The sequence below is a fragment of the Petaurus breviceps genome, unplaced genomic scaffold (assembly GCF_028583685.1).
Source record: "Petaurus breviceps papuanus isolate PSGF00001 unplaced genomic scaffold, PetGlider_PUasm1.0 213, whole genome shotgun sequence".
Lineage (NCBI taxonomy): Eukaryota > Metazoa > Chordata > Mammalia > Diprotodontia > Petauridae > Petaurus > Petaurus breviceps.
In genome coordinates this window covers 3,224,385-3,251,092 of record NW_027185860.1, presented here as the reverse complement: position 1 = coordinate 3,251,092, position 26,708 = coordinate 3,224,385, and the positions used below count along the sequence as shown (strand labels likewise).

The following is a 26,708-nucleotide window of genomic DNA, read 5'->3' as shown; positions in this document are numbered from 1 at the left end:
TCCATCATTTTTTCCCCAATTTAGTTCAACTGTAAACTTAGACTAGGGGCGGATGAAAGATACTTTTATTCATGTACTCATGTCTGGAATAGGTTCTTCAGGTCCTTCATATGAGCCTGGAGATCCATCACTACTTCCTACTCTCAGGGTGCTTTTTTGGGTCAGTAGGTATTCAAACCTCTGATCTGAGCCCCTATAAATTTCATTCTTTCATAATGCAAACAAATTTGATGCATTAAATCATTAGGGCAAAACATTTAATGAAAAATAGGTTAACAAGGTAAATCAAGGGCACCAGATTAAACAGTCCTACTCCTTTGTTTCTATCCCATCCCCCAGTGCATCTCCTGAGGAGTGTTGATCTCAGTTCCCTATTAATCATTCTGTCTCTGAAACCCTTTGGCGGCAACAAAAATGAAGTCAGTGAGAACATGGTGTTTTCACAGGAATGAAAGAGCATTATAGAGAGAGCTATTGATTCACCTTGGCATGGGAAGCAGATGATCATAGTTTAGAATACAGCTATCATTTTCGTCTTCTTTTCCCTGCTCAGTTAACCCTCCACCTTCTCCAATTCTCTGTCATGTCCCTCATGAGACTTTCCCCAGTGCTTCTGAAAGTGCATAGTTTACTGAAGGGCATGTTTTCTAAAGAAAGCATGGTTACAAAGCATTCAGTATAAATCAACTCTATTGGTCCAGATACAGCTGTTAATTAGTTATAAAATATGAAAAAGGAAAGACTCCAGAAATGAGAAAAGAATGATGTCTCTAGAGATTTGTGTGATTTGGGGATATTTTAAAATTCAGTTTGTTTGGAAGCTTAGGTTTTTGAGTAAGTGAAGGGAGATTGTTCAATCTGGAAAGGATAGTTCAATTTAGAATTAGTTATGATAATTGTGATATATCATTGTGATGTAAAGTGAAAATGTAATTAAGATTGATAAATTGACAAGAGGGAATAAAGGCATATGGAAAAACATTATGAAATAATGCAAAGTGGAAAAAGTAGAAACAAAAAAAACAAATACTCATCAACTGACCTTATAAGTAGAGATCAAGAATTAAAGAACACATAAATAATTTTTAAAGAGACTTAGAGGGCCTTGTTGCAAAGTTATGGCACTTTTATGTCTTTGACTTTATTTAAATGTAAATATTTAAGTATTTATTTAAAATCTGCAATATTTATGCCACAATATTTATTTCTCCTATAGGACTATAAAAAGTGACCACCAAATATAACAGGTAGTAGATAACATCCACATCTCCTTCCAAAGGAAGCATATATTTAGGCAATGCGCAATGGGATGACCAGGAATTAAATTCTCAATTCCCACTCCTTGTAACTCCTTTCTATATTCCTTCTTAAGGTTTTAGTCTGGAGCAGTGTACAAAGAGAGCAATGATTTTGTAGAGCAGTTACTCACATTTAAAGGAGGAAATGCTTTCTCTTTGAGACAAATGGTCACTGGTCTTGAAAGAATAAGTTAAGTTGGGCTTGCTACATTTCCCATCATAAATTTGACAATGTAGAAATATAGTCAATTTTGGGTTTTTAAAAATCTTGATATAGATTGTAATGAAGAAAGGTTATAGAATTATAGATTTGTAAGAAATTTCAGAGATCACTTACTCTACCCTTCTCATTTTATGTATGAAAAAACAAGATGAGAGAGGTGTCTTGTCCAAGGATTTGATTAGAAAACAAATAAACAAACTTGCTTTAGTGTCCAATTCCAATTAGTTATAAAATATAAATTGCCTTTTACAAGAGATTGTGTAAACATGTTAGGCAGACATAAAACAGAATATTAAGTATCATCATGTCTCAAAGTGAAATGAAAAAAATACTTATATGCCACATATTTTTCCCTATGCTGACTGTTTTCCATATACATTTAAACCTGAATATCAATAGTTACATACTTTAAATAGACACTTCACTGTACTTGTACATATATTTGACAAAAGGTTTCCTAAAGTCATTCATCAGACCTTACAGAGATGCACAAGGAATAATGTTTCTTAGAGCTGAAGTCTGAGTCCATCAATTCCCTGTCAGTACAATTCTCCTCACTCCTCTCAGAAAGATATGCCTTTTTTTTCTGACCACAATTTTGGTTCCCAACTGTGTTTGAGTAATTTATCTACAGTTGTTGTCCCAAATCCTGCATCAAATTACCAAGGATGTCAGTCAGGTTTCAACATATTGATTCAGCAATCTCAGTCTTGTACACTGTCCAACTCCAACAGAGAGTTGATTGCTTTACTCCAAAATCCTTTGAAAAGTTAAATTGTTAACAACACAAATTTACTGGAAATTGGAATAACTCCTCACCTTAGCTTCAGTCACTTCACCCTGATCCCTGGGTATTCAAAATTCATTTCTCCTTAGCAGAGTGGGGGACTGGAAGAGAAGGTCAGAGTGCAGTTACTGCTAAGAAACCAAAGAGCAGATGCATAATTAGAAGTGAATGGGGTCTGTACTCAGTCGTTTTCCTGTACCTAAGGTATTATTGAAGAGGGACATCTTGTGTTCCGGGACTTCCACTTATTTGTACTTCAGTAGATCTGTGATATTACTGATATGAGCATTCCTTCCTATGATGTATATCATAGGATATGATATCATATGCACAGCATATCCCATGCATGCTGTATGCTTCTTGTCTATGTAATCTCCATAGGAGGTCCACTGTCTGTACAATGGCCTAAATGAAGTTAACTAAATCAATTATTAGGTACACAAAATATAGGTTCAACATAGAGTCAGTGATCAAACATAAAGCATAGGACAGTGGTCAAACATGGAGTCACTTGCCATCATCTAGGGACTAGAAATATTCTAATCCTCACAGTTCATTATAATTACACAATATTAAGTTCTTATTTTATTTTTTTTCCATTTACATCGTTGTGGTCACTGTGACATTCCTAGCATCCACAACATTTTCATTTATATTACTTTATGACAATTCATACATGTCTTCCTATACTTCTTTTTTAAAAATAATTTTTATGTTTATTTTAGTTTACAATATTCATTTCCACAAGATTTTGAGTTACAAATTTTCTCCCCATCTGTCCCCTACCCAACACCCCAAAACAGCAAGATGGATCTCCATAACCTTTCTAGTAGGGCAAGATGGATCTCCATACCCCAGTACCTGTATATCTTATTTCCCAATTGCACGTAAAAATAATAATATTTTTTTAACATATCATTTTAAAACTTTGAATTCCCATTTCTTCCCCTTCTTCCCTCATGACCCATTCTTACTGGAAAGATAAGCAATTCAATATGGGTTGTACATGTGTAGTTATGCCGAACATTTCCATAGCAGATATTTTGTGAAAGACTATTTCCCTCCATCCTGTCCTGCCCCCACTTGTTCTGTTTTCTACTTTGACCCTGTCCCTTTTTAAAAGTGTGTGCTTCTAACTACCCTCCCCCCCAATCTGCCCTCCTTTCTATCATCCCCCTTCTTATTCCCTCCCACCTACTTTCCTGTAGGGTAAGATACCCAAATTAGCTGTATTCAGTGAAAGTAAGGTTGACTCATTCCCTTTTTCCTTCCTCTTCTTCCACTCCATTGTAACAGTTTTCCCTTGCCTCTTTTATATGAGATAATTTACCCTATTCTGTCTCTTCCTATCTCCTCTTATTATTTTCCTCTCTCACCTCTTTATTTTATTTTTAAAATATCATCCCTTCCTGTTCAATTGATCCTGTGCCCTCTGTCTATGTATACCTGCACACATATATATACACACTCACATATGTATTCATACAAATATATACCCTCCTATATAGACATATATATGTATGCATACATATACAGATATTTATCTTCCCTTCAACAATCTTCATACTGAGAAAATTTTCATAAGTTACAATTATTGTTTTTCCATGTAAGCATGTAAATAATTCAACTTTGATTCCTTATGGTTTCTTTTCCCTGTTTACCTTCTCATGCTTCTCTTGATTCTTGTATTTGAATGTCAACTTTTCTATTCAACTCTGGTTTTTTACCAAGAATGCTTGAAAGTCCTCTATTTCATTGAATGACCATGTTTTTACATGAAACATGATACTCAATTTTGCTGGGTAGGTGATTTTTGGTTTTAATCTTAGCTCCTTTGACGTCTGGAATGTCATATTCCAAGCCCTTCGATACCTTAATGTAGAAGCTTCTAGATCCTGTTTTTTCCTGATTGTGTTTCCACAATATTAAAATTGTTTCTTCTTGGATGCTTGTAATATTTTCTCCTTGATCTGGGAACTCCAGAACCTGGCTATAATATTCCTAGGAGTTTTCTTTTTGGGATCTTTTTCCAGAGGTGATTGGTGAATTCTTTCAATTTCTATTTTGCCCACGTGTTCTAAAATATCAGGGCAATTTTCCTTGAGAATTTCTTGGAGGATGATTTCTAGGTTTTTTTTTTGATCATGGCTTTCAGGTAATCTAATATTTTAAAAATTCTCTCTCCTGGATCTATTTTCCAGGTCAGCAGTTTTTCCAATGAGATATTTCACATTGCCTTCTATTTTTTAGTTTGTTTGGATCGGTTTAAAAGTATCTTGATTTCTCATAAAGTCACTAGCTTTCATTTGCTCCAATCTAATTCTGAAGGAATTATTCTATTCAGTGAGCTTTTGAAATTCTTTTTTCATCTGGCAAATTTGGCTTTTTAAGGCATTCTTCTCCTCATTGGCTTTTTGGGCCTCTTTTTCCATTTGAGTTAATCTGTTTTTAAGGTGTTACTTTCTTCAGTAAGTTTATTGACTCTCTTTTCATGATTTTCTTGCATCATTCTCATTTCTCTTCCCAATTTTTCCACTACTTCTCTTACTTGATTTTCAAAATCTTTCTTGAGCTCCTCCTTGGCCTGTAACCAATTCATATTTTTCTCGGAAGCTTTTGGTGTAGGAGTTTTGACTTTGGTGTCTTTCTCCCATTCCATTTTTGTCCCCCAAAAAGGAATCTAAGGTTTGATTGCTGTGCTTGCTTTGCTTCCTTTGCTTGCTCATGTTGCCACTCAATTACTTGACTTTTGAGCTCTTTGCCACAGTAGAACTGTGCTGCTAGAGGGGAGAGCTTTGTCCCAAATTGCTGGGGTTTTCACAGCTGCTGGAGTTATTAGTTGGGTGCCCTCTCTACAGCCCCCACAAGCTCTGGCTCACTGGTTACACACCCCAGGACTTCTCCCCAAGACAGCAATCCAGAATGATTACCCTCTGAATGTTCACTTAGTCCCCCTAAAATCTGCAGGCAAAGAGCTCTGAAGCAGCCACATGGAGGCAGCTGCATGGCTGCAGCACCTCTGCCTCTTCTCACCTTCTCACCCCAGGGGCAGTAGCCACACCAGGATCCTAGTCCCCCTCAGTTCCAACAGAGTTCCACTCTGACCTTTTACTTTGTCTTTGGAATTTATGGATTGATAATTCTGGAAATTGCCACAGCTGCTGGTGATCCACTTTCCTGAAGTCCCTCTAGCTGCTGCTTGTTGGGGCTGCCCTGAGGGTAAAACCGGGGGCTCTTGCAGGGCTGGGTTTGGCTCTCAGTGTGCTGTGATGGACCGTTGCTATAGGCCTGCCAGGTTTCCTTCAGCATGAGATTTGTTTCTCGCTGTCACTTTGTGGGTTCTGTAGGTCTAAAATTTGTTTAGAGTCATATTTTATAGGTATTTGATGAGGCTATGGGGGGAGCTCACAGAGTTTTCCTGTTTCTATGCCACCATCTTGGCTCCCTCCCCCTCCCCCCATGCTTGTCTTTATTCTGATTTATCATTGGTTAGAGTAGAATACTTTTCTGCTACATTGTTGGAACACGATCTGTTCAGCTGTTCCCCAATCCTTGACATCTACTTTGTTTCAAATTCTTGACTACTACAAAGTGTTGCTATTAGTATTTTGACATGTATGGGTTCTTTCTGTCTTTACTTTTCTTGGGGGTATATACCTAGTGGTGGAATCTCTGGGTCAAAGGGTGTGGACATTTTAATAGCTTTATTAGTACTTTCCTAAGTTGCTTTTCCAAATGGTTGGGCTACTTTGCAACTCTGCTAACAGTATATATTAGTCTGTCTGTCTTACCATAAGCCATTCAACATTAATTATTTCTATCTTAGGTAATGTTTGTCTGTTTTCTGGGTATGTGGTAAAATCTCAGAGTAGTTTTTATCTCTGTTTCTCATATTATAATAGAAGTAATATTTTAAATTGTCATTAATAGTTTATAGTGCTTATTTTGAGAACTGCTTGTTCAGATTCCTTTACATTTAATAAATATTGACTTACTGACTTTACCATTTATGGTCTTGAGAATGGCTTCTAGTCTTAAGGTTTATATTATTTCCCTACGTATCTTGGATACCTAATGATATCCTTAATGCAATTTATCATGTGTAATTCTTCAATAGCCCACAATAGGACTCTCCATTGCACTTCAATGACTATCTACTTGAATATTTTAGAGACTATTATATTCCATGATTCTCACTCTTATAGTCTCACTGAAAAAAAATATTGACCATCACAAGATCAGCCTTTGTTTTAGGGAGGAACTTAAGGACAGTAAAGCATTGTGAAATTTTGCAAGGCTGTCCTTTCCCTTTTCTGTTAAATTTTGAGCAAGGCTCATTGTTAATCTATAGTGTGTATACATACATATATACATGCACATGCACACACATACCCCCCCCCCCACACACACACATTACACAAACACATACACACTAATAAATAAGCTTTGTAGATTGTCTTTGCAATGCCATATCATAGTCAGGGCAATAGACATTCTTCAGTTACTTCCCCCCCCCCTTTTAAATATCAGTATTTCCTCATTTAGATCACAGTATCGCACAATTTGGGAGTTAACAACACACCCAACAGGTCATAGTCTAGTATGGCTGTCTCTTTGACATGTTTAGTGAGGAGGAATTCATTGTATCTTGAAGGATCACATTCCACTTTTAGATAGCTCTAATTGCTAAGATATTTTTCTTCACATTAAGCCTATCTCTTTCTAGTTTACATCCATTTTTTCCAATTCTATTTTCTGAGTCCTAGCAAGACAAATCTCTTCCTGTTTCCATATCATAGCTCTTCAAATATTTGAGGAAAGATGTCATAAAAGATATCATATCTTCCCTTCTCTAAGTTATTCTCCAGTTCCTTCAAATTACCATGTATTGTGAACTCAATGGTCTTCATCAACCTTATTATTCTTCTTGAATGCTCTCCAGCATATCAGTGTCTCTATGAAAAATGTGCCCACAACTGACTACAGTACTAAAGATATGATCTCTCCAGGACAGAGTATAGCAGAACCATCACTTCCCTCATCCCAAGCATCAGGAAGACCTGAGTTTTTATCCCCACCTCAGACACTTACTAGCTGTGTGACCCTGGGCAAGTCATTTTATCTTTCTGGACTTATTTCACTCATCTACAAAATATCAAAGGGTTGGAGTTGATGACTAGTAGGGTCCCTTTTATCTCTAAATCTATAATTCTATGATAGAAGTTCCTTTGGGTATGAATTAGACTACATGGCTTGTGAACTCCCTTCTAATTCTCAAAATTCTGTGATTCTGTGAGTTGCAGTGAGGTGGCAATCCTCTAAAAATCATATAAATTTTTAAGATAAACTGCTATCTAGCCATGCTTCCCCCTCTTATATTTAACATGATAATTTTTTGAACACTACTAAGACAACATTTATTTCTATTAAATCTTATTTTACTTGTTGGGAATATGACATCATCCAAGTGATTCATTGAAATATTAAACAGTGCAGGACAAAATACAGATGTCTGGGACATTCCATTACAAATCTCCTCCCAAAATTACATTGAACCATCATTAACTTATTTTTAGGTCAGGTCATTCAACTAGGACTAAATCTACTGAATGATGCTATTATCTAGTCTTTCCATCTTCTGCTCACCAAAATAAGACTTTGTCAAATGTTATTTAGTTCATGGAATTTTAGAGTTGGTGAAGGACTTCAGTAGTCACCTCATTAATCTATAACTACAAATGCAATCCCCTCTGCAACAAACTGAGCAAGTGATTATCTAACATTTCCTTGAAGGGCTCTTGTGAGAGTGAATCCACTACTTACTAAGGAAGCTCATTCTACTTTGGGATAGTTCTAATTTTCGGATTGGGGAAAGAGAAGGATAAAAGAAGGGGTTAGGACTGCAGCTCGGGAAGGATAATATGATGATAATAGTCCTGATTGAAATAATAAACCTGATAAATTCTTATTTTGTTTCCTTTGGCAAGAACTATTATCACAGGACTTAAAAGGATAGAACAAAAATGGCTAATAAGGAACTGATATCCAAGATAATAGGAGAGTAGGAGAGGACCTAGCTACCTTTCCAAGCTCAGGTCACCTAGAACAGATGGATGAATGTCTGTCAGATATGATTTTGTCAGTTATCCTTGAATGATCCTGGAGAACTGGAGAGTCACCACAGGATTACCAAAGTACCACTGTCATACCAATTTTCAAAAAGTGAAAGAGAATGGAGACTATAAACTGTAGGCCAGTGAGTCTAACTCCAATTTCTGGAAAAAATCCAATGCATTATTGAAAAGGTTAATAAATGTCTATAAAAGGAAGCAATGATCACAAAGAACCGGCATGGCATCATTAAAAACAGGTTGTTCTAGGCTTTGCTTCCTTTTTTGACAGGGTAACTTAATTGAAGTGATATATGAAGGGTGTTGTGAAGCCATAATTTATTATATTTTTAACCAAACATTTACTAAATTCTCTCATTTTGTTCTTGTAGAGGAAATAGAAACATATAGCCTAAATAAAAGTACAATTAGATAACTTCAGAACTGGTTGATGGCCTAAACCAAAGAGCAGAGATATAACTACCACAGGGCAAATACGGTTTTGCTTCAGAAGGCAGAATTCCTTGCTGAGGGGACAACCAACACCCTCATCTTAGTTCTCTGTCCTTTTTCTTGTTACCAATATGACCACAACCATATCCTAAACCCCCAGAATCCTGTCACTATGGTGCCTTTCTAGGGCATATATTCTCCCACAGAATTCCCTGTTGGGTCCAGAGGTTTCTCTGTGGAACTGGTCATTCTCTCTCCTGCAATGATGTTACACATTATTAGACTATCATTAATTCTTGTATTCATGCACACAAACATACACACACATATAAACACACATACTGAATGTGGTCTAGAAGCAATGATTCCTAGTTATGCTTCTGCCAAAAATGTACTCGTTAATGGTTTTAAGTCATTTTAGAAGAAAGTCTCCAATGGAGCACCATAGGTATTTGTGCTTGACCCTTAATTCTGCCCAGTGCAGCAGCCTAGAATAAATTTACTATTCTCATCATATGAGAGCACTTGAATTATTTGAAAGCAGATATCATATGCCTTCTAAAGCTTGTCTTCTCAAAGCTGAACATAGCTTCTTTAACTATTTTTCTTATCATTGGTTTTCAGATACATCACTGTCCTTATTCCTTTCCTCTAAAAGCATTCTCATTTACCAATATCACTCTTAAAGTGTAATTCTTAGAAGACAATTATGATACTTAGATTTGGTCAGACAAGGGCAGAGTAAGGTAGAACCATTTTCTCCTTTGAATCATGACCTTTAATAACACTTCTATTAGTTCAGCCTTAGATAGTGTTAGCATTAAAAAAATAGTTGTTAACTCAAGTTGTGTATGTATTCAGCTAAAACTCCTGGATCTTCTTCAAAAAGGTTATATTTGTGAAGCTAATTCTTTAAACCTCAGCACAAAATTTTACCTTTAAGTTTCTACCTCTCCTATGCCCTCATCACATTTTAACTTTGCATAATAGCTTTTTGAAAACATATTTTATTCTACTACTAGATTATAATCTCTTGGGGGCCAGGAAATGTGTCACTTTTCATGTTTTATTTTTACCTCCCAGAAATTAGCACAGGGTCTCACAGATAGCAAATGCTTTATCTCGTTGATTTCACCCATCCTCATAGCCTGTGAATTGGTGATTACTTATATTATATATCAAATCACTAGGTGGCACAGTGAATAGAGCACCCAGCCTATAGCCAGGAAGACTTGAATTCGTATTCAACCTCAGATGCTTACTAACTGTGTGACCCTGGGCAAGTTACTTAATCTTGTTTGACTGAATTTTCTCATCTGTAAAATGAGCTGGAGAAGGAAATGGTAAACCACTCCAGTATCTGTGCCAAGAAAATCCTAAATGTGATCACCAAGAGTGGAACATGACTGAACAGCAATATATTATCTATCATATTAGTTATTAACATCAGTTCATCCCCATATTTGAGCACAAATTTCACTTCATCCACAACAAGAAGAATCTTTGGGTCCAACATTTATAAAGAAAAGGAATTTACAAGTAAACAACTTTGTTGCAATAACCCTTTGAATGAACTTTACCACAGAAGTGCTAGTATTCAGTTTTGAAAAATGTAAGCTATAATCCTGGTTACCTCATAAGATTGTTTTGGGGATGATATAAAATGATGTAAATGATAATAATTACTCAGAATTAGTGTTCTGTACATGTGAACAATGATGATAGTGATGATTGATGGCGGTTGTGGTGGGATCCATATTTTTGCTATTTTTGACTAAGGAATGGATAAGGGGGAGAATTAGATATTTCCTTAAGAAGAACTGAAACTAGAAACTTGGGTCTAGCAATTTAAGTTTTTACTGATTAGGGATAGGGATTAGACTTATGATTTCCTTGGGGTATAGGGAAGGAAACTTGGTAAAGCTAAGGAAGGTACCTTTACCAATGCAGATAGGCATTTTTTCCTTCAATTTATAATCTTAAAACATTGTGTAAGGCAATGAAAGATTAAGTGAGTTGTTCAGGATCACAGAAAACATAAGAGTAAGAGGAAAGACTTGAACCTAGATGTCCCTGGTTTTGAAATAAGTTCTTTCTCCTCTGATTCATGCTGCTACAAATGAAATTGGATGATTAAGAGCCAACATTTTGGGTTATTTGTTAGAGCCTTATGGTAGCAAAAGTGATTCAGACCACCTTGTATGTTTCCTCTTTAAAAATTTTATCAGATGCTAATTTTAGTATGTACATGTAGACTGGTTCTTTTCAAATTTGGAATTCTTTCTTCTCCCTGTGCTAATTGATGCAGTGCCAAATATGGCTGTCACATTATTGAAACTGAATTCTTTTCATCATCGTTAGACTGTAAGCTCTTTGAGGGCAAGGGATGTCACCTCTTTTTGTATACCCAGCCCTCACAGTGCCTGACACATAATAGGTGTTTAGTAAATGTTTATTGGTTGACCAAAAATAGTATGACTGTTAGTTCTGCTGCTTCTCATAAGAGTTACTATTACTAGTTGAAATGGAAATGTTTAGATCAGTCATAACTAGGGATTTTTGCATTTGAGTCAAATATAACAAATGTCACCAGGGGCAAATGACATGGAGCACACCCTAAGTTGAAAGGCGGTAGCAATGGGAGAGAATCCTATGAGGTTGGGGAGGAGGGAGGAGCAAGAGGGCATAGACCCTGGGACACTGGCACAAGATTTCTACTGGTGAGAAAATTGCTCATGGGGAATGTTGAGTAGAAGTAGTGTGTGTGTGTGTGTGTGTGTGTGTGTGTTTGTGTTTGTGTGTGTATGTGTGTGTGTGTGTGTGTGTGTGTGTGTGTGTGTGTGTGTGGCTGAAGAAATAAGAATAAGTCAATTCTCTAAGTTAGGTGTCCTAAAAGTCAAAGCTCTGGTCAATTTACGGTAAAGAATTCTGATCTAATTGAGCACATTGTGGCATCTAAAATTTTGAGTAGTATTATTTATTTTGTGCTTACAATTACTCATATAATACTAAATTATTCCTTCTTCTATGTGCTTGGGTATTTTGAAAAATTCTTCATGTCTGTTGTAGATTGAGTTGATATTTTTCATCTAATCTAAAATTACCCCTCTGATCTCGTTTTAATGAACGTGCTTGGTGGTGCTAATAGATTTTTCTTTATTGGTGTTTACTAATATCACCCCTGTAAAAATGTGTTGATGGCTGAGAAAATAACCTAATAAGTATATGTCACTAATTTTTACTTGATACTTAATATTTCTTAGTTGATTTTTAAAAACCTAAATGGCACCATTTAATGGAACACACATTTTTACAGAGTTTTAATATTAATTTCCCCTCTAATTCTTGCCAATTTGCTGCTAGAATGTAATTGCATTGCCTACATTATGGTTAACAGGAAAGATTAGGTATGTAGCATTTTATTGTCTTTGACAGCTTGATGAATTGTGACTTGAACTGAGCAAGTTCTTTTGTTCTAATTGTCTCTTTCTCATTAAAGCTGAGAACTGTACTTAGGCATAGGGGACTACTTTTCTTCACAGCCTTTAAGTTCGAACTGTTCACACTGATAAACGATCCTCTCCTAACTGGCAAACTGGTTGTCGTTTGCTTGTTTTCCCTCACTCTTTATTATAATCCTAAAATTGGCAAAGATTAATCAAAATCAGGGAATGAGCAATTGAAGGGGGATACCACTTTAGAAAATAGTCAGGTACTTTCCTGTTTCTAAAGGAGTAAATGAGAAAAGGAGAAAAGATTTTTTTTTTTAATCTTAACTGTGTGTGCCCTTTGTCTCTCATAGTTTCTCTGTCTCTGTGCATATGTGTGTGCATGCATGTGTGCATGTGTGGTGTGTATGTGTGTGTTTAGGGTTACTCAGTGGGTAGAAATGAGCTGATTAGCTCAAAGTGTTGATGAAAAATTGATAAAGTTATAGCATCACATTATATTAAAACTTATCTTTCCTTAATCCTCCGCTCAAGGTGCAATGTACTCCTTTAATATTTGCCTTATTCTTTCCAGAAAATTACCTAATTAAAGAGTATCCAAATCAGCACCCTCTGTTCTTATTCTGTAGCATTTGATTCTACTGACCATTTCCTTTTTTCCCAGACAATCTCTTGCTTATTTTTTAGACACTAATTTCTTGCTTGTTTGCCCACTACCTCTCCTTCTCCTTTGTATGTTAATTATCCATTTCTAACACTATATATGTGAGTATCTATCAAAATATGTTTTGGGCTATGACCCTTGACACTTTACTTTGGTCATTGCATCTACTTTTACAAATTCAATTATAACCCTTATATAAATGACTCCTAAATCTAGTTGTAATCTCTTCAGTCCTATATTTACAAATGCTTGCTGAATATTTCTACTTGGTTGAACTTCCATCACACAACATACCTAAAACTGAACTCATCATCTTTCCACCTAAATTTAACCCTTCTCCCAATTTCTCTTCTTCTGTTAAGGATACCATCATCCTTAAAGTCTCCTATATTTGAAATTTAGTAGTATTCTTTACCACTTTCCTTCCTGTTACTTTCAACATCCAATCAAATCCTACCCATTTTATAATTGTAATATTTTTTGCTTTTGTCCCATTTTTAACATTGACACTGCCACCATCTAGTTCATGGTCACACTTCTTGACTGGACTATTGCAATAGACTTTCCCGGGGGCCCATAGGCATCCCCCAGAGCAGTGTCTTTGACAATCTTTTCTTTTCCTTCTTTACCACTTCACTTGGTAATCTCATCAACTCCATTGGATTTAATTATCATCTCCATTCAGGTGATTCTCAAATCTACTTATTCTGCCCCAATGTAGTACCAATGCAATATCCATAGCACTGACGGTGACTATGGATATGCTGGCAAAATTCTGAATTCACAAATTATAACAGATTCTCCACATAGAAGACAGAAGCAAAACCTTTATTCAGACACCAGAAAGCCAAATCCCAACACCAGAAAGTCAAATCCATCAAAGCAACAAAGAAGTTAATGTGCCATAACACAGCAGAGAGCCACACTATCCTTTAGCCTTCCTACAAACAAACACTCACAAGCCTACTTGTCACAACAAGGGGCAAACAAACACTCACAAGCCTAGCTGTCTCCTTGGGTACATCCTCTCCTCCCTCCAGCTCTAACTTCTCTGTCCTTCAGCAAACTCCCCCACCACAGGTTCCATGTGATTACATTCAGTCTAGTAGGGGGCAGGGAAGATCTTTAAAGCAGGAAAGATTTTCAAATTTCCTTAGGCCTATGAAGAGGCAGGGAAGATCTTTAAATTACCATTACTATTACACCTAGTTTCCCCACTGATCTTCAGTCTTGCATTTCCTTTTAGATAGGCCTTTTTGACATCTCAAATTGAATATCTAGTAGACATCTTAAACTCAGCATGGTCAAAATAGTACTCATCTTTCCCCCTAAAAGTTCTCCACGCCTATCCTTCCTATTGCTGTAGAGAGTGATATATCCTCCCAAACCCTCAAGCTCTTAACCTAGGAGTCATCCTCTACTGCTCATTAACTCTCACTCTCCAAATGCAATTTATTGCCAAAGTCTGTCAAATTTACCTTTGCAACATCTCTTAAATACACCCCCTCTTCTCCTCTGACAGTGCCACACCTCTGGTATAATTTCTGATCACCTCATTCCTAGACTGTTGCAATAGCTTGCTGGTGGGCCCACCTCCTGAAGCTTCTTTGCACTATAATCCATACTCCATTAAGCTGCTAAAGTGATTTTCCAAAGGTATACTCTTCCCCCCAGCATCTGCTGATTATTCTAGGATCAAATAGAAAATGTTCTGTTTGGCATTTCTAGTCTTCCTACATCTTACTCCCTGAAAGGTACTCTGATCCAGTAACACTGTCTCCTTGCTGTTCTACAAACAGGACACTCCATCTTTTGACTCTGGTAATTTTCTCTGCCTGTCCCCTATTCCTGGAATGCTCTGCTCATTCATCTTTAAATCCTTGCATCTTTGGCTTTCTTTAAGTCTCAACTAAAATACTACTTTCTGCAGTAAGCCTTTTCTAAACCCTCTTAATTCGGCTCCTCTGTTATTTCCTGTTTATAGCTTGTTTGCACATATTTACTTGCTTGTTGTTTCCTCCATTACATTGTGAGTTCCTTAAGTACAGAACTTCTTTTGTCTCTTTTCACATCCTTAATGCTTAGCACAGTGACAGACATATGGAAGGCACTTTAATGTTTATTGATTTACCTCTCTGGACTTTCATAACATTATTCTCTACTGGTTCTCCTCCCACCCACCTAAGAGATCCTTCTTAGTCTCCTTTGCTAGTTCATCATCCAATTTATCTCCTCTGTGGATATCTCCTCCACCTCTAAGGGAGACTCCAAGATTTATTTATCTAGACCCACTTATCTTAGAGCTTAAGTCTTGCATCACCAATTATGTGGATTTTTCAAATTGGACGTCCTAGAGATATCTAAAACGCAAAATGTTTTAAAGGGAAATCATTATCTTTCCCTCTCTCCCCTCAAACTCATCTACCTCTAAACATCCCTATGTCTATAGAAGGCAAATTATTCTAATCCCCCATGTTTGTAACCTTGATATTATTCTTTAATCCTTATTCTCCCTTACTGCACATATCTAATCATTTGACAAATTTTGTCATTTCTGCCTTCACAACATCTATCTTCACTTCTGTTCAAACTATTTTCCTTAAGGTTAGATCTAAACATGTCACTCCTCTACTCAGTCATCTGCAGTAGTTTTTTGTTGCCTATAGAGTCAAATATATAATATTCCATTTACCTTTAAAGCCCCATATAATATGGTCCCCAATTTAGCCTCATTGGACTTTATTGCCCCTTGTGCATTTTAGCTAAACTAGTCTTTTTTTTGGTCCTCACAAATGACACTTGTCAGGATACCCACACCAAAACTACTTCTCTTTACTTCACTCTTTTCTTACTACTAGGAGACACCTTGTTTTCCATAGCCGAGGCTTAGCAAGCAAGCTGTGCACTTGGCATAACAACAGCCCTTTGCACTCTAGAATCAAATACAAAATGTTCTATTTGGCATTCAAAGCCCTTTGCAGGCTAGCCCCCTTTTTACCTTTTCAGTCTTCTTATGTCTTTCCCCCTGCAAGGTATTCTGAATGACCTGTGTTGCAGCTAAATTGCAGAATTGACTCAAAATTGGAAGTCAAGAGATTGAATGGGGTGACCATCCTATACTGTTTCTACTCCTACCCAGAATTCCCCAGGGTTGGTTTTCTCACCAGCAACAATCTTGGGGTTGGTGTCCTAGGATGTAGGTCCCATGATCTGCTTCCTTCCTCCCAGCCATGGGATTCTGTTCTACTTTTACCTTTTTGGACTGAAGGTGTGTATTCCATGTCATTTGCCCCCAGTGACATTTGTGGTACTTGCTTAGATGCCAAAATTCCTATTTATGGCTTTGACATATAAATATCACCATTCTAATTAATAACTCTCAAGAGAAGCATAGAACCAGTAATCATGCTGTCTCTGATTATGAAGATAATTCATTCTCAAACTCCTACAACTCACAGAAATAACTCTGATCCCAACTGCTATAGTGAATGACTCTAAATAAAGTGATTTCCGATGCTACTCCCTGATAGTCCAGTTCGCTATCTGCTGCCATGGCTACTTAATGCTCCTCAACAATGTGATTGATTTCAGGGCCATTTGTGTCCAGGGAAGGTTACTGCCACTTGGTGTTAGCAATAAGCATTACCTGACATGCTACCTTCAAGCTCACTTACTCATCTGTTCAGCAATTTACCAGTTGTGTGTAGTAGTTAGTAAGCCTCTCACATGGAGAAAAGGCATATAACTCTTTTAGTTAATGCATATGAAACACTTTTCCTCAGTCAAGCTATCCCCAAAGAAGGTAGCAGATATACAGGTTAAGATCACAGCTATTCTGAGCTTTTCTCTCCTCTTCTATTTCTTTTGACACCTTTAGTTGAAGTCTCATCTGTCTCATTGTCAAACTCATTTTCCCCATGCAGAAACACCTGGCTGTGTAATCTTGAGCAAGTTACTTAACCCCAATTGCTTAGGGGAGGCCAGGTGGCTCAGCAGCGAGTAAGAGCACTGGCTCCAGTGTCGGGATGACCTGGGGATCAAATCTGGGCTCAGATACTTAGCACCATACCCAGAAATAACTGGCCTTGTAACCTTGAGGAAGTTACTTAACCCTGATTGCTTTAAAAAAAAAAGAAACTCATTTTAGTTCTTAGTCTATTATTATGTTCCTGCCTGAGTAAGTATTCCTAGGGCCCTACTTCCTTAACCCAAGAGTAGCTGAGCAAAACTGTGGTAAGGATACTGCATTTGACTACTTACAGCATACTCTTGGGTTCTATGTAAATCAAGAAGGGCTGGGCTGGTTGTCAAAGACTAAAAAGATTAGCAGTCTTTGTCTCACTTCCCAGAGATTGATTTCTCTATGGTCTTCTCATAGATCTTCACACACCTATGAATACCAACTTTATTTACATTTGCCTTTGTGTTAACTTACAAGGAGGTGGTATTACAAGAATTGTGCTTTCTGAAATGCTTTATGTGAGTTCAATTTCTGTCAGATTTAAAGTGTGGTGAGATCCTGGTTTTTGGTATAACTTCTCATCACTTTAGTCAGTTAGTAATAGCCTGACAAAGCATGAAAGGAAGTAAGTCATAAAACTCTTCCCTTTTAGATTTATTGCAAATACATTGGGAGGAAAATTACAGCTTCAAGTAATGAAAAATCAGGACTAGCTATGTTTAATGTAGTGCACGAATCAACAGGAAGAACAGAGTAAAGAAGTTAATATTTTATTTTAGTGGTATATTGGAGAACTTATTCAATCTTGTGAATATTAACAAAGATCTCAGTAAAGGCTCTTGAAAAGGATTAATGGTTTGACTCATTAATGGTGGTGGTTATTCTCTAATAAGAGGAGAATTGAACTCAAGGCAAAGTAGATGTTTAAATATGATGAGCTTGACTTGTCAGTTGTGAAAGACTGATATTTTTCATTTGAAAAAGAATGAACTCTTATCACACAATCATTAAGGCTTATGTAGTTGATGAAATACTTAATAAAAAGATTTCTCCCTAATTTTCACATACTGGGGAAAAAAGGAGTGGTGACAAAAATTGATATAGGCACAATTGCTCAGCCCTCCAAGTGAATTACTTTTTTTCTTCCAATTCATTTATAAACATTTTCAAATTGTGAAGAAATTGCCACAGGAAAAGAAATGAATGTCACAAACCAGGACCGTATATGCAGAGTTAGGTGGAAACTTGGAATTAATCTAGTATAACGACCCTCACATTTAATATTTGAAGGAATTAATGTCCACAGTGGTAAAGTGACTTTTTCCCAGAAAGGATGTGAACAGGAAGAGTGCTCTTTCAACATCATGCTTCCTTTCATTAAAAACAAACAAAAATATATTTCACAAGATGATAAGTTCAGTAGGAGGATAAATTAATAGACAGAACAACATTTATTAAATGCTTACCACATGCCAGTCACTGTGGTAATTCCTGAGGATACAAATATAAACAAGCAAGACAGTCCTTGCCATTAAGAAGCTCATATTCTTTTTTTTTTTTATTAAAAGCAATAGGGGTTAAGTAACTTGCTCAAGGTTATACAGCCAGTTATTTCTGGGTGTGGTGCTAAGTATCTGAGCCCAGATTTGATCCAGGTCATCCCAACCCTGGAGCTGGTGCTCTTACTTGCTGAGCCACTTGGCCGCCCCTAAGAAGCTCATATTGTAATGGGGAAAGGCAATACATAAACTGATCATTGAAAAGGAGGGAAATGATACTCTGGTTGGAAATCTTAAGCCCTAACAAGATAAAGTTGAAATTTATCTATTAGAATAGGGGGACCTAAAGCTAGAGTCCAGTTTTCTTGTGTGTAGGGTAGAGCCTTGGGGAAGAGAAAGATGGCAAAGTAGGCTGGGCCCCAATCACACTTTTCATTTAACCAAAGAAACTTCCCATTTGGTCTTTCATTTGTCATAACATTTCTATGAGAAAGATAGGACAAGCGTTATTCCTGTTTTATAGTTGGAAGATCATAAGTGTAGAAAAAGCATTGGACTGACAGACAAATCTGCCCCTAACTTATGTCTGACTGTGAGTAAATAAATATCCTTCTTTGTAAAAATAAGGAGGTGAAAAGGGCTTTTATTTTTGAGACATTGCAGGTTTTAAGGGCCCTTCCAACTCAAATTTTCTGCTATTCTAATACTTGAAAAAGATAACAAAGTGAGTTTGAGAAAGCTAGGATTAAAACCCGGTTTTTAACTCTGACTATCAGTCTTTTATTCTTTTCCATAACATCTTAATGATTGTCAATCAGTTAGTCAACAGTAATCTATTAAGATTTATTATATATAGACAGTGCACTCATTCCTGGGGATATTTTGATTCTTATTCTCAAATAGCTCACATTTTTATGGAGATAGCATGTAAACAACTGTCCATATGTAAGATACATACAGAGTATAAGGAAAGTAATCTTGAAGGGAAGGTACTAGGAATTTAGGGGGCAGGAAGAAAGAGAAAAATCTCCTGTAAAAGATAGGATTGGAGCTGTGTATTAATGGAAAAAAGGAAAGTCAGGAGATAGAGGTGAGAAGATAAAGTATTCCAGACATGGGAAATTATTATTGAAAAATTATAGGGTCTGCCAGGTAGCACAGTGAGTAAGAGCACCGGCTCCAGTGTCGGGATGACCTGGTTATTGAATCCCGGGCTCAGACATTTAACACCCACCCAGAAACACCTGGCCATGTAACCTTGAGCAAGTTACTTAACCCCAATTGCTTTAAAAAAAGAGAAAAATTATGGTAGGGATTTTTTCTTTGGTGAGGCAGAGAAAAAAGGCTAGTGTTGCTGAATCATAAAGATTAAGAAGACCAGAATAATAGTAATGGACCAGTTTGTGAAGGACTTTAAATGCCAAACATAGTATTTTATATTTGATCCTGGAGATGATAAGGAGCCACTGAAATTTATTAAGTGAAGGGTGACATGATCAGATCTGTGCTTAAGGAGGATCATTTTAGTAGCCAAGTGGAAGTTATAATATAGTAAGGGGAGATTTGGGGGAGGGAGAACAATCAGAAGATTATTACATAATAGTCAATGAATAAGGTGATGAGAGCCTATATCAGGATGATAGCTGTGTGAGTAAAGAAAAGGGGACTCATATGGTAGAAAGGAAAATAAATTAGCAGATGGGATGAGTGCAAGTGAGGAGATGATGAAGACATTGAGGTGAAAGACTAAGGTATCTGAGAGGATAGTGATACAGTAATTGGGATTTTTGAAAGAAGGGAGAAAGGAGTGAGGGATATAATGAGTTCTGTTTAGGATATTTTGAGTTTGATATGACTAATGGGACATCAGATTCAAGATGTCCAAAAAGCATTTGATAATGTGACAAGGTTAGAGTTGGATTCATAGATCTGGAAGTCATATGCATAGAGATAATAATTGAATCTACTGGAGTTGATGAGATTATTAAGTGACATAATATAGAAGGAAAAGAGGTTACAAGAGAGACCTTTGGGACTTGGATAAAGATCCATCGAAGAAGACTGAGAAGTAGTCAAAGGAACCAAGGTGGGGAAAAAAAAGCAGTGTCATTAAAACTAGAGAGGAGAGATATTTTTTTTCAAAATTTTATTTTTGACTCAAATGCTAGAACACAAATACAGAATAGAGAAAAGAAACAAAAACATATAAGCTTAAATATTACAACTTAAATACAAAGTTAGAAAAAAGCATGTTGTGTGCACAGCAGAACATGAGAGAAGATTCAAAATATGTAATAATAAATTTTCATTTCAAGAAAGTCTGTATGACAAATAATACTCATATTAAGAATTGTTCATCATTTCTTTGCTTCCTTGTGCATTTTCTTGTGTTCTCTGCTGTGCACTTTTTTTACTTTGTTCTTTCCTTTCCCCCAACCCCCTGCCAGAAGGCCACAATAAAGTTTAGGTATTTCTCGCTATAGATATAAATATATACATACCTTCCCCCCAGAAGGCTACAATAAAGTTTAAGTGTTTCTCTATAGCTATAGATATATACATACGTGTATGTGTATATATATATATATATGCACACATATGTATAGACATATACTTTTCCAAACCTATTCTGTTCCTGATCTTTGTTTTTATTTCTGTGCATATCTCTGGTTTCCTATCCTTGAGAGGAGAGATTATTAATGAAAAGAGAGTGATCAAGGCCAAAGATTATAAAGAGGTCAAGAAAGAAGAGGACTGAGAGAAGCTCCTTGAAATTATCCATTAAGAGCTCATTGGTAATTTAGGAGAGCATAATTTCAGTTAAATGATGAAAACAAAAGCTACATTACAGAGGATTTAGAAGAAAATATGAGATAAGTATGTGATATAGTGAATATGGGTGGCTTTCTCAAGGAATTTAGTCAAGGAGGGAAGGAGAGCTAAATGATCCCCCGAACAGGGATGGTAGGATGAAGTAAGGTTTTATTTTTAAAGGATAGGGCAGGCAGATAGATTTATTATTATAAGGAGTGGGGATGAGTGAGGGGCCAATGGTTTGGATAATGGAATAGGATGGGATGGGATGGGTCAATGAGGCATGTTTGCCTTTTTAAGGAAAAAAGTTAACTTTTTTGGGGTATGAAACAGGGATGAAAGAGGAAATAGTGGTAGAAGACATCTGAGTGATATGCAAAAGATGTAAGCAACAGGGGAACTATGGGAAGTTTGAGGAGGGAATAGAAGATTTGGAAAAGTTTCTGTGAGATAGATTTAAAAAGTTATGATTGGATAAAGGAATTTCAGAATTCATGAGAATTTAGGTGGAATATTTGTGGGTGATAGCAAGATCAATGAAAGGACTATCTCTGTGTTTAGTTCAGCTGGAGTAGAACATTAGTTCATCGGATTGAATAAATTAAGGAACTGTGAAGTTAGATTATTTGAGGGTGTGTCAATAGGTATGTTGAAGTGTCCTTATACGAGAACAGGTGTTGGGATTAAAAGAAAAACTGCATGACAGGCACTCAACTAACTGATACTATTGATGGATAGATAGTCTGTATCAGGATCTGAATTTGAGATGAAATTTGAAAACTAACAACCTCAAAGAAGAATAGATTGCTGAATGATGCTACTATTACCGAGTTTAGAAGTGTTTAAAAGGAGTAAGATTCTCCTACCATGACCAATGAATCAAATATTGAAGTGAAAGTGAAAGAAGTATTGGAAATGGTGACAAGGTGGACCAGTGATGCAGTGTCATCAGAAGGGAGGGTGGTAATAATAAGAAAAAGAAAGGTTGGGGCAGCTAGATGGTACAGTGAATAGAGCACCGACCCTGGAGTCAGGAGGGAGGACCTGAGTTCAAATCTGACCTCAGACACTTAACACATACTAGCCATGTGAGTCACTTAACCCCAAATGCCCTGCCCCCTCCAAAAATCAAAATAAATAAATAAATAAATGAGTTCTTTAGAAAAAAAAAGAAAAAGAAAGGTTGTATATGACAACATTCATTAATTATTGAGAAGACATACCTTAAATCATAGTGGAAGGGGGAGGTAGATCTGTAGTGAGAATTTTGGCAATAGAATTGAAGGGCATGGGATTGAGGGAATGGAGAATTGTTTATACTACAAGAACTGGGGGTTCAGAATTACTGGGATGGAAAGAGTATGAGGGGTAGGACTATTCTAAGCATTGAGGAAAGAGGCTTGGTAGAATATTGATGCTTGGTCTGTTGAGGGAGTCAGGTGATTAGACTGTGCAACTATTAATTATTCTATATGCTTATATAAGACTTTATCCTTTCTAAACCCCTTTCAATTTAATTAAAAATATTTTATCATTTGATATCTCTTGGTCCTCACACCACTCTTGAGGAATGAATAGGAGCAGATACTAGTGTTCCCTTTTGATATATCTGACTACCTTTGGAAAACCTAAGACCTAATTTGGAAGAAAGATTTCAGTCTTTTTTCATAGATAGTTTCCTTCTCCCTCCCAACTCCCAACACTCCTTCAGGAAGTAATAATATTTCCAGAGCAAGGGTTTTAGTGGAACCTACTTCTCACTCTGCCAGGTTCCTGCTTCCTCCCTTCTCTTTCTCCTCCTCCTCTTCCTTCTTTTCCTCCTTCTTCTTTCCTACCCCCCCCCCCCCAATCAAATGAGATCCCTTTTAAGTGGTTTCTCTGTCCAAAGGGAGATAATTTTTGTTCACTGATGTTTTTTTGTAAGATATCTTGGCGTTTGGTGGCTAGATTTTTTCTTTCTTTCTTAATTTTCTATTTCTTTATTTTATTTTTTTCTCACAAAGCTTGGGCAATTTGTTCTTTGTCCTGTGCAGGATTCATTCATTTATGATGTCTTGAAGTATAACTCTGGAAAAACAGGCTTTTAAAAAGCCCATTGTGATTTAAATAGAACTATTTGAATATGACTTTAAACCCAAATCACTCTGGTTTTCAACAAATGACCAACAATAGATCCCAATCCAAGCCTCTATTGCTCATTGTTTCGGTTTTGATGGCTGAGTACCAATAGCAATCATTTTCTGTTCTGGCCAGAAATTCTGAGGGTCTTCCCCTGTCAGACTGATTGTTTTGTGATGGCAAACTAGACCATTTTTTTGCCTCAATTCTCACTTAGCCCTTAGTTATTGAATGGGCATTGTCTCAGACAAACTGAGAATGGGAAAGACGTTAAATTAAAAAGATCAAAGAGGTCTTTGCTATTATGTTGGGCTCCAGGCTTTCTTAGGAACTCTGGGAACCTAGAGGAGATAGGCCCTAGAGATGATGCCTTAACCAGGATGGGGGTTGCTGTTCCTGAGCCTCATGGCCATGGCCCATGGGGTTTGGAAGGGTCATGATCCGCTCAATGTCTGCATGGATGCTAAACACCACAAGGCAGAGCCTGGTCCAGAGGATGGCCTTCATCAGCAGTGTAGCCCATGGAAGAAAAATGCCTGCTGCATTGTAAACACAAGCCATGCCGCCCACAAAGATACCTCTTACCTGTACCCATTCAACTATAACCACTGTGGAAAGATGACCCTAGCCTGCAAACGCCACTTTATCCAGGACACTTGTCTCTCTGAGTGCTCTCCCAACCTAGGACCCTGGATCCAGCCAGTGTCATCAAGCTGGTGGAGGGAAAGGATCCTGAATGTTCCCCTGTGCAGGGAGGACTGTAACTAGAGGTGGGAGGACTGCCAATTCTCATATACCTGCAAAGAGAACTGGCACAAAGGCTGGAACTGGATTTCAGGGATTAACAAGTGCCCAGCTGAGGCTGCCTGCCACCCTTTCACATTTTACTTCCCCACACCAGCCTCCCTATATGAGAACATTTGGAGTCACTTTTATAAAGCAAGCTCTTTTGGCTGGGGCAGTGGCAAATGCATCCATATGTGATTCGACCCAGCCCAGGGAAACCCCAATGAAGCTGTGACTAAATATTATGCTTTTGGCTCTGCCCCAGGAATCTTCAGTTGGGGGGCCAGTTTCCCCTTCTTGATTTTGACACTGCTGTTGCTTCTCTGGGGTTAACCCTCATCAGGCATCAAATCTAACCAATCTACCGTGTTTCCCCAATAATAAGACACTGTCTTATTAAATTTTTTGGAAAGAAAAACACCAGAGGGCTTATTTTCAGGGGAGGGCTTATGTTGTCCTGCCTCATCTCTCCTCCGAGGCACTGCTCTCAATGGCGCCAGCAAGCAAATCACTGAGGAAGAACAGGATGACGCGCTCACTGCTGCAGCTCTGATTGGATGCAGCTTGGAGCGCTGCGTGCGTTTCACGGGGGGGAAGGGGGACAGTGCATACAGAGAGTACCGTAATGTAGCGTGTAGTGCAGGGGATCACCTTCACTACAGTAGTAATCTCAATAGGGCTTATTTTTGGGGGAGGGCTTATTTTAGAGGAATCTTACACAGTAAGGGGAGGGCTTATTTTCGGGATAGGTCTTATTATCGGGGAAAAACTGTACATTCAAACCCCAGCCAAGATTTACTCCCAGTCTGAGAACCCTGGACCCCAGCATCCTGCCTGACACAGTCTGACTCTCATGAAACCCTGGCTTCCTAAGTTGAATTCTTCCCCCTCAAACCTTGAGTTGTCTGCTTGGAAACCTATACCCCCACACACTTTGGATTTCACATTCCCCACCCCACTACTGAGGGAGCCAAGGAGGGAGTGCCTTCCTTTCTCCCCACTTTTAAGTAGCTCCAACCTCTTCCTCTGCATAGCCAAGTCCACTTACCCCTCTTCTCTTCTTTAGGGCAAATTAGATATGATTGCTTCCCTCTCTAAAGTAACCCTCCCCCCCCCTTACTCCTTTCCAGTAAGGATCATTTCATTAATTATATTTGTATCCCTAGTAACCTGGTCCATATATAAGTAGGAGCTTAATAAATGTTGATTGATACAAAAAAAAATAAAAAGATCAAGGAAACCCATTGTATTCTGGGCCATCGACAGTTGTCTGGACTCTTGTCTTGCCACTGGACTTTGATGACTCTGAAGGAGAAAGTGAGACTGATGACTTTGTACAACTCTCCCTTACTTAAATCCAGTTTACTAGCAAGTCAAAACATCATCCTCTTGATGTCTTGAGAATGAAGGATGAATAACAAAAACAACTTAAAAAAGCAAGACCAGGGCGGCCAGGTAGCACAGCGAGTAAGAGCATCTGCCAGCTCCTTGTTGTCCAGCTCCTTGTCCAGTTCCTGTTCCATGTTGAAGCTCACAGTGTCTAGTCCACTTCAAGTCCTTCACAGTTTCTGTTCATGGGAAGAAAAAGCTTAACAAAGCCACAACAACATTCATGCACATTGCATCCTCATCAATTCACTTTCTGCCTGTGAAAACAACATAGACCCAACAACAAGGTCTGAGGAATCAACACAAATAATCAGTATGGTTCCTGGATCTCTGAAAATGTCAGCAAGACCCTCCTCTAGGATTTCTGTAAACATACAATAAGAAAATCCTCTTTCAGGGCTTCTGAACCAGCAGCAAGGTCCCAGGGCTCTTGTAACAACAGCACCATCCTCTGTCAGGAGACAGATCAGACAAAGTAACATTAAAACAGACAAAGTGCCAGCACTACAGTCATGCCTCTTCCCAGTTCTCCTCTCTTCTCATTTCTCAGTTATCAATTTTAAGTTCAGTCCTCAGTTCTCATTTCTCTTCTCAGTTCTTCTCTGTTCTCTTCTCTCTCTTCGGCAGTAGCAGCCCATCCTTCAGATGCTCACTCCCAGGAGTTCTGGCCTCTCTCAGCTTGGGCTTTTTTGTATATGTGGTATTAGCTCCTCCTTGTCTGCCCCTTCCTGTTATGTCAACAAGTCCATCCCACTGTGGGATTCACAAGTTCTGGGTCTTAATACTTGATGCAATGATGAACTTGGAACAAGGTGCTAAGTACCTGTTTGATTGCAAATACAAGGGGCAGGGAAGTTCTTCAAATTCCCATTACCATTATGGCAACAAAGCAATCCCTTGTAGTTGATTGGTCCCTACCTCCTTTCTTGGTAATTTAAGGCACAAATCCCCCTCTACCTGGTCAACTTAATGGATTTCTGAAGACCATATGTATCACCCTTCTGACCAAATGAGTTTTGATATAGAGTTTGGGGGTGGGGAGTAGGTCCAGAGACTCTAAGCATCACTTGTTGCATATCCTTTTTGTTTAGGGCAAAGTAAGTCTCCTTTTGTTGACTGTTAAATTATTTGCATATAAGTGTCACATTTCATCCTAA

General features: G+C 37.7%; 1 pseudogene; it reads left to right on the top strand.

Annotated features, from left to right (window-relative positions):
* The first annotated feature begins 23,742 nt into the window (after positions 1-23,742).
* LOC138165504 (folate receptor alpha-like) lies at positions 23,743-24,521 on the top strand (annotated as a pseudogene).
* Positions 24,522-26,708: the final 2,187 nt, after the last annotated feature.